This window comes from Daktulosphaira vitifoliae, unplaced genomic scaffold (assembly GCF_025091365.1).
Source record: "Daktulosphaira vitifoliae isolate Bord-2020 unplaced genomic scaffold, ASM2509136v1 Scaffold_5, whole genome shotgun sequence".
Lineage (NCBI taxonomy): Eukaryota > Metazoa > Arthropoda > Insecta > Hemiptera > Phylloxeridae > Daktulosphaira > Daktulosphaira vitifoliae.
In genome coordinates this window covers 19,946,031-19,955,148 of record NW_026099576.1, presented here as the reverse complement: position 1 = coordinate 19,955,148, position 9,118 = coordinate 19,946,031, and the positions used below count along the sequence as shown (strand labels likewise).

Sequence of the window (9,118 nt, the reverse complement as noted above, 5' to 3'; positions counted from 1 at the left end):
ATTACATTAGCTTTAATTTAAGATATATATAAAAGTGTCAGACTTTCCGGAACACTTTCAAAATTTAAGTTGAAAAAGTTCTACTTTCTACATGCATTTTTTAGATTTGAACCCCCCTCGTATATAGGAAAATGGTCGGATTTAAAAAAACAGTATGTCAAATGAAAGATCTATATAAATACTACTTCTCATAAAAAAATTGTAATGATCCATACATTTTTCAAAAAGTTATAGCATAATAAAGTTAAAAATGTAAAATACAAAATCAAAAATTTTTACACAAAAATAGCATTTGGTAGCCATTTTCACTATGAAGATAAAATAAAGTCCGAAATTTATTTTTTTTACATAATAAAGTATATTACATTAGCCTTAATTTAAGATATATATATAAAAGTGTCAGACTTTCCGGAACACTTTCAAAATTTAAGTTGAAAAAGTTCTACTTTCTACATGCATTTTTTAGATTTGAACCCCCCTCGTATATAGGGAAATGGTCCGATTTAAAAAAACAGTATGTCAAATGAAAGATGTATATAAATACTACTCCTCATGAAAAAATTGTACTGATCCATACATTTTTCAAAAAGTTATAGCATAATAAAGTTAAAAATGTAAAATACAAAATCGAAAATTTTCACACAAAAATAGCATTCGGTAGCCATTTTCACCGTGAAGATAAAATAAAGTCCGAAATTTTTTTTTTCCATAATAAAGTATATTACATTAGCTTTAATTTAAGATATATATAAAAGTGTCAGACCTTCCGGAACATTTTCAAAAGTTAAGTTGAAAAAGTTAATTTTTTGTGAAAAAGTTGTCATTTTAAATCCCCCCTTGTGGGCAGGTTAAGGGTTAAATTTATGAAAAAAATATACCAAATGAAAGGTAATGATATTATGCATCTATATAAAAAAGAATTATATTGATATGTTCATTTTTGAAAAAGTTATGGCACTTTTAAGTAAAAAAAATTGAAAAAATTTCGAAAATTAGCGATTTTTAAATTTGTAATTTTTTTGGAGGTTTCCCCCATTTACGGGGAACGAGAGCATTTTTTTCAATTTTTGAGGGTAATGTCTTTGACTAGATACAATTTGTGATTTTTTGACGTATCATTGGAAGAAATTGGTTCGGTGAGAGCTGAGAAAAAGTGGTAACAGACACAAAAAAAAATTAATTAATTAATTAATAAACACATCTTAGTAAAACCAATACCTTCTCAGCTTTGCATCGAAGCTAAAATTTACTGATTTTTAAATTTGTAATTTTTTTGGATATTTCCTCCATTTGCGGGGAACGAGGGAAAATTTAAGGGTAATGTCTTCAACTAGATACGATATTTTGACGTATTCTTGAAAGAAATCGGTCCAGTGAGAGCTGAGAAAAAGTGGCAACAGACATAAAAAAAAAAAAAAAAAAAACACATCATCATAGTAAAATTAATACCTTCTCAGCTTCGAATCGAACTTAAAATATTATTCACAAAATCTAATAACACATATTCATAATTATAGTCTATCATACAAATTTATGAAAATACTACGAAATTAAATTTGATTTTCACGGTAGTTAAATGATAATAATTTTCTCGATATAGTGAAATAGTGGTCATTTCTGTTTGGTCACGGCATGTATTTACATGAATAATAAAAAAGAAAAAATGTACCCTATTTTCATTAATAATATTTTTAGTCAACATCCAGTATTTCAGTAGTGATATACTTGTAAGTAATTGTTCAGGTTATTGTATTTTTAACAAAATTATTTTTTTAATTTCTTAGGGAGTATCTTTTAGAATAAAAAATTATTTCTGCCGATTGAATAATATTTTTAAAATAGTGTGACCGTTTTTATAATAATTAGTCTTGGTAGCATCTTCTTTTGTTCAAAAATTGTCAACTAAAACGATTAAATTTTGGAAACTAGAGTGTGCGACACTCCCTTCTTAAAACGGCCCTGGGGATACTCCACACATTTTAGTAATTTATCTTACAAAATTGTATAATTTTAATAATTTATAATATAGTTTTATAAAAGAATAAGAATTCAATATAATTTCATATATCGATTGAAAGAATGTCCCCTTTACCAAATAAAAAGTTGCTTAACCAATCTTCTCCATAAAAACAATAAAAATTCATCACTTCTAATATTTTTTATGTATATTCTGACGAATTAAATTTAATATGATAATATGTGTCACTTAAAAGTTAAATATTCTTAATTTGTTACTTGTTAATTTTTTAACTCTATTTGTATGTTGTACTACCAGTCTATAATATTTCACATAGTTTGGTAACATGTTACAGTATAAATAATTTCTAAAAAAACCATTTTGAATTATACCTAAATTTAACAATGTATTTTTACAACTATAATCAATTTTTATTATACGATCAATTTAGTAGATTTTTTTAACAACTTTTTGTTTTTTTTTTTTGTTTCGATGCGAATCTAAGAAGGTTGGTCTTGTGATGCTGTGCGTTTTTTATTTATCTGTTTGCTAAAATTTTATCAAATGATAAATATATATCTAGTATATCTAAAAAAAAAAAAAATTATGTAGATTTGTTTTAGGAAAAAAAAGTTTAATAAATGTCAAAATTACCGATTTTTAAAATTATAATTATTTTAGTGATTTCCCATTTACGGAGAACGAGTGAAATTTTTTCAATTTTTGTGGGTAATGTCTTTGACTAGATACGATTTGTGATCTTTTGACATATCGTTGAAAGAAATCGGTGCGGTGAGAACTGAGAAAAAGTTGTAACAGACACAAAAAAAAACACATCGTAGTAAAATGAATACTTTCTCAGCTTCGCGTCGAAGTTCATACGTTTAATCGAATAGATTTTTTTAAAAAATTTTCTGATTGTTTTTATTTAGTTTCATTGTGAAATTAAGAAGTTATTGGTCTTGTGCGTTTTATTTATGTCTATCCATAAAAATTCTTAGCTTTCACTGGACCAATTTTGATGATTATACGTCAAATGAACCAAATTTAATTTATTTGAACTTATAGTCATCAAATATTGGAAAAAATCCTTTAAATTTAAAAATTTAGACAAATATCTACTATAAAAAATGGCAACTTCAAAATTTTTTTTTAAATATAACTCTATTTTTTAAAAATATCCTCAAATTTTAAGAGTATAAAATTAGTTTTTTATATTGAATTATACAGTAAAATAATATCATTAAAATGATATATTTTTTAATGATTATAGAACAATATATACTTTGCTAAACCAAATATCTATTCTGATTTTAAATCTAAAATTGGATTTTTTCTATCACCACTTTTTTAAAGATTACAACTATTTAGAAAATGAGTATACATTTGAAAATATTTTATTTTAAAATTTTTACATATAAAAAAATTTGGTCATAAAAATTAGGTCATCTGGACAATATTTTTTTAAACTTATTGTAACTAACATAAGCTTTAATTTATCATATATTTAAAAGACGTAGTATTTCATGAATATTAGTTATGTTAACAGTATAACAACAGTATAGTTTAAATTGGATGGGTCTATATACAATTCAGCATAATAATAAATATCGATATATTCATATAATATGATGCATATATGTTTTAACTTTTTTTGAAAAAAAAATGGTATTATTTATAAATAATGTTAATTATTATTTATCAGAATTGAATTTTCGCCATATAATTATTTTTGTCACGAGGGGATATGACACCCTTATAACCCCCATAATTAAGCCATGCCTTTACTAAAAGACCAACCTATATGCCAAATTTCATGTTTCAGTTGTCTTATAATTTTAATGGTGAGTAAAGAAAACTTTGAAATTTTTCCATTTTAAAATGGATAACATGTTTATAGCGTACTAATTTACTTTAAGTCCAATAAATGTTTTGAATTTCAAAAACCTATTTTAAGAGTAAACAAAGATATACTTGCATTGTTAGAATATGATCGGTACACTATCGTGCGATCATATAAAGTAAATAAGTGAAAAATATTATAATAAACAAACAAATTAAATTTGATAATAAATAGACATATTTTTATCTACATGTTGCTACTTTTAAATGTTTTGTTATAACAGTTATATTATTGATTACTAATAAAGGTATATTTAAGAATAAATTATTCTTTATACCTTCGGTTTATCGGTTAATTTTTTATAGTTAAATGAAAATTAAATTCGGATTCATCTTGTTTTGTGGATTTGTTTGGATCGGATTAAAAAAGTATAACTTAGATCTGACGGGGCTTATATAAAATATAGAATAAATAACGGTATATTCATACAACTTCATTAATATATAAATTTAATTTTTTTTTTTTTTGAATAATAATCATATTATTTATAAATTAAATTAATTATTATATGAAAATTTATTAATTCATAATTAACTATACTCCATAAATTCAAGTGACTTCTTTTCAACAATTATATTTCATACGTTTTTTCAGATAAATGGAGTGCAGTTTGCTTTGTATAGTATAAATTGGACCGAGAAAAGTATAAAATTAAAAAAAATCGTCTTATTGGCTACGTGCTTAAATAAAACAAACAAATTAAAAACAAATAATACTCGAGAAAAATCGTTGAATTTACAAATATTTGGCTCTGTAAGTTTGTTGAAAACAGAAACACTGAAATTTTTGTGTACAGGATGAGACGACTCAGGTGGTGGCCTAGTACGCCGAAACTGTTAATTAAAATTTTTGTTAGCAATATTATTTTTAGCTTCGATGCGAAGCTGGGAATGTGTTCATTTTAACGGACATTTGCACATAGAAAATAGGTTATCGAGAAAAATTTATTTTTTTAACTTATAGTACCTAACATAAGTTTTAATTTAATATATATTTAAAAGACTCAGTATTTGCGAATCTTTTTTAAAATTTAAGTTGAAAAAGATCTACTTTTTATTCGAATATTTCAAAATTTGAACCCCTCTTGTATAAAAGGAAATGGTCCGATTTAAAAAAAAAAGGATTTCAGTAAAAGGGGTTTATATAAAGTAGTTATAAAAAAAAGTTGTGTTCATTTAAACATTTTTCAAAAAGTTATAGCTATTTAAAGAGGAAAATATAAAATTAAAAATTTTAACACAAAAATAGCATGATTTTTAATTACATCAGCCATTTGCTGATAGAGCATAGAGGATAAGTTGTCGGAACAATTTTTTATTAATTTATAGTACGTAACATAAGATTGAATTTAATATATGTTTAAATAACACAGTATTTCCGTAACATTTTCAAAACTTAAGTTGAAATAGTCATATTTTTGTGCAAAAGTTGCTATTTTAAATCTCCCTGTGGGCAGGTTAATAGTTAATTTTTCAAAAAATGTATATCAAATAAAAGGGAAATACCTATGGTATTTATATAAAAAAACATTATTTTGATTTGTTCATCTTAAAAAAGTTATGACATTTTTGTGAAAAAAGTATAAAAAATAACATCAGTTAAACGATTTTAAAAATCATAATTTTTTTTAGATAATTTTACACGAAAAGTTAACTTTTTCAACAAAAGCTTTGAAAATGTTCCGAAAAGTGTAATTTTTAACAAAATTATCATTACATTTTTTATGTAATCAAAAAATATTGATAAAATAAAACATAATCATAAGCACTTTATACACATCAAATTTAAAATTTTTGCATCCAAATGATTCGTATTTAAAGACAATGCTTTTTAATTGAGCATATAACATCCCAAAAAATTGTATAATTATTGTGTTGTAGGAAATGATATCAATAATTATATGTATTATTTCAATAAATTAAAATATAAATACAATTAGGTAAATTCGCTTCTACACCGGAATTGGTATAAAAACTTAAGAATGAATTTATGACGTGTTTTGATAAATAACCAGACATCTCTTCTTTTTAAAGAAAATTCTTTTGGACAAAGATGGACTAATTATCTAAGCTGAAATCAACGAAACATATTGTAAAAGTGTATACGTTTATCATTGTAGTACACATAGATTTATAATGTCTAATTATAAATTTTCTATTATGATTCGAGAATAGAAAATCGCTACATATTGCATCGAATAATTTTCTTAAACCAACATATTTTGTCGAATGTATATTATAGGCGTTGAGAAATGTTTGAAAAGTACACATTACATATATATAATGTTGATACTGAAAATAAAACGTTCATCACATTGTAAGAACCGATAAACATAGCATTTCATTACAATAAACTCTACTAATAATAATAAAATAATAGGAGTTGGTAAAAATTATAATTCTGAATTTTAGTAAATTTGAAAGGGTTAAATTTACAATAAAGACTTAGATATCTTAATGTTCGATCATTTAGAATAAATTTCTCTTGAATTTTGTTTTGTATTTTACTTCTAAGTACTCTCGTTCTGCACTTAAATAGGTAATTGTGTCTAAAAAAATATATAATTATTTAGAAAAATTATGATAATATCAAATAAAATGTACTGATTTTTCATCTATTTATTCTTCTTCTTTTTCGCCTTAATCCCAACTACTTGGGGTCGGCCCCCTTATCCTAAACTTCCACTTGACACGATTTCCCACATCTTCTACGCTCACATCAGCTGTCCTCAAATCGCATTCAATAGCATCCCTGCATCTCTTTTTTGGTCTTCCTCTATCTCTTCTTCCTTCAACATTAATTTCTACAACTGTTCTTACGGTTTCCGATTCTTCTCTTCTCATAACATGACCAAACCATTGAAGTCTATTTTCTCTCATATTATCCACGATTGATGCTACACCTATACTCCCTCTTATATGCTCATTTCTTATCCTATCTTGGCCGTGGAAGTATTCTAGCCCTATCCATATGGAAAATCCTTTTCATCTATTTACTGAACTAAATAGCGATTAATTAACTATGCCTTACGAATTATCTTTTAAAGTATAACACACATTACAATTTTTTCTTTTCAGAAGTTTATAGTATTCTATATTCTATATTCTATAATTTTAAAAGAAAAAAATTAATCCTCTCAACCCTTTAAAATAGTATCAACTTTTGAACCATTATGGATGGAGAAGTAGTGCAATTCATAATTGCCTAGGGATAATAATAAATAGACCCGCATTACTTCTCTCGCCACAAGTTCTAATATCTTTTAAAACAGTGGATAAAAAATTATTACCGACCAATCATTTTCTTAGTTAGATCATTTTTTAGCTTCGATGCGAAGCTGAGAAGGTATTAATTTTACTATGATGTGTTTTTTTTTTTTTTGTCTGTAATCTCAGCTCTCACTGAACCGATTTTGATGAAAAATATGTCAAAAGATCACAAATCGTATCTAGTTGAAGACGTTACTTTCAAAAATTAAAAAAATTTCCCTCGTTCCCCGTAAACGGGGGAAATCCCCCAAAAAATTACAAATTTAAAAATCGCTAATTTTCGATATTTTTTTCATTTATTTTTACTTAAAATTGCCATAACTTTTTTAAAAATTACCAAATCAATATAATTTTTTTTTTATAGATACCTTAGATATTTACCTATCATTTTATATATTTTTTTGAATATTTGACCCTTTAACAGCCCACAGGAAGGGTTTCAAAATGGTAACTTTTTTACAAAAAATTAACTTTTTCAACTTAACTTTTGAAAATGTTCCGGAAAGACTGACACTTTTATATATATCTTAAATTAAAGCTAATGTAATATACTTTAATTTGAAAAAAAAAAATTTGACCTCTGGACTTGTCTTCATGGTGAAAATGACTACCGTATGCAAAAATATGCTATTTTTGTGAAAAAATTCTTGATATTATATTTTACATTTTTTAACATTATGTTGCTATAACTTTTTAAAAAATGCATGAATCAACTTTATTCTTTAATGATAAATACTTTATATATACTTCTTTCATTCGACATACTTTTTTTTAAAATCGGACCATTTCCCTTTATACAGGGGGGGTGCAAACCTTTTAAAATGCGTATAGAAAGTAGAACTTTTTCAACTTAACTTTTGAAAATGTTCCGGAAAGACTGACACTTTTATATATATCTTAAATTAAAGCTTATGTAATATACTTTAATTTGAAAAAAAAAAATTTGACCTCTGGACTTGTCTTCGTGGTGAAAACGGACATCAAAGTTAAAGAAAAACGTACGATTTCCGTGAAAAAAATCTCGATTTTATATGTTATATTATTTAATTTATATTTTATATAACTTTTGGAAAAATGTATGGATCAATATTATTATTTTTTTATAATAAATATTTATATACCCTTTTCATCTGGCACGCTTTTTTTGTAAATCGGATCATACCCCTTTAACAAGGGGGGTCAAAACTTTAAACATGTGTATAGTTACTAAGATATTTTCAATTTAATTTTTGAAAGTATTCCGAAAATACTGACACTTTTATATATATNACTTTTTCAACTTAACTTTTGAAAATGTTCCGGAAAGACTGACACTTTTATATATATCTTAAATTAAAGCTTATGTAATATACTTTAATTTGAAAAAAAAAAATTTGACCTCTGGATTTGTCTTCATGGTAAAAATGACTACCGTATTCAAAAATTTGCTATTTTTGTGTTAAAATTCTGGGTTTTGTATTTTATTTTATTTTAAAATACCTGACAAGGGGAGTACAGATTTTCATAAATATTATATAAATTAAAATTAATATAGCATAGAAAGTTAAACTTATTTAAATTTGTTTGCTTCTTATAAGTCGAGAAAAATAACTTTGAAATTTGAATTAGCTTAAATAGCCAATTTTTTCTTCCGACGGTATCAACGTACGGTTGCCGAGTTGGTAAAGCTTATGCTTTACACGCTTGGGGTATGAGGTTCCAACCTGCGTATGGCAATGAAATTTTTGCATTTATTCTTAATTCTTTTTAAGTTAGTATAAATTTTTAACTCGTTTGATTTTTATCTCATTCAGATTCAATAACTTCAATAAAGATCAAGGATCCCATCACTTTAGTCGCCCCTTTGCAAGAAGAAATTTCTTATTCGTATTAAAATTATTTTACTATATTTTAAGTTTTCGCTTCGATGCAAAGCCGAGAAGATATTTTTTTGTGACTATCATTTATTTTCTCTGCTCTAACTTGACCTACTTTTTTCAACAATACGTC

General features: G+C 25.1%; 2 protein-coding genes across 4 annotated transcripts in view; both read left to right on the top strand.

The window, feature by feature from the left end:
* The window catches only part of LOC126907346 (trace amine-associated receptor 1), a 326,541-nt gene that overhangs the window by 71,178 nt on the left and 246,245 nt on the right, over window positions 1-9,118 (top strand). The gene's annotated exons all lie outside the window — the stretch shown is intronic.
* Window positions 1-9,118, top strand: part of LOC126907357 (odorant receptor 46a-like) — a 26,875-nt gene that overhangs the window by 5,159 nt on the left and 12,598 nt on the right. Inside the window, exon 2 of one of the 3 annotated variants that reach the window (XM_050688576.1) lies at window positions 4,455-4,613. The exons of the other annotated variants lie outside the window; for them this stretch is intronic. The gene's annotated coding sequence lies outside the window, so the exon portion shown is untranslated. The remainder of the gene's footprint in view (window positions 1-4,454; window positions 4,614-9,118) is intronic. 3 annotated transcript variants of the gene reach the window in all.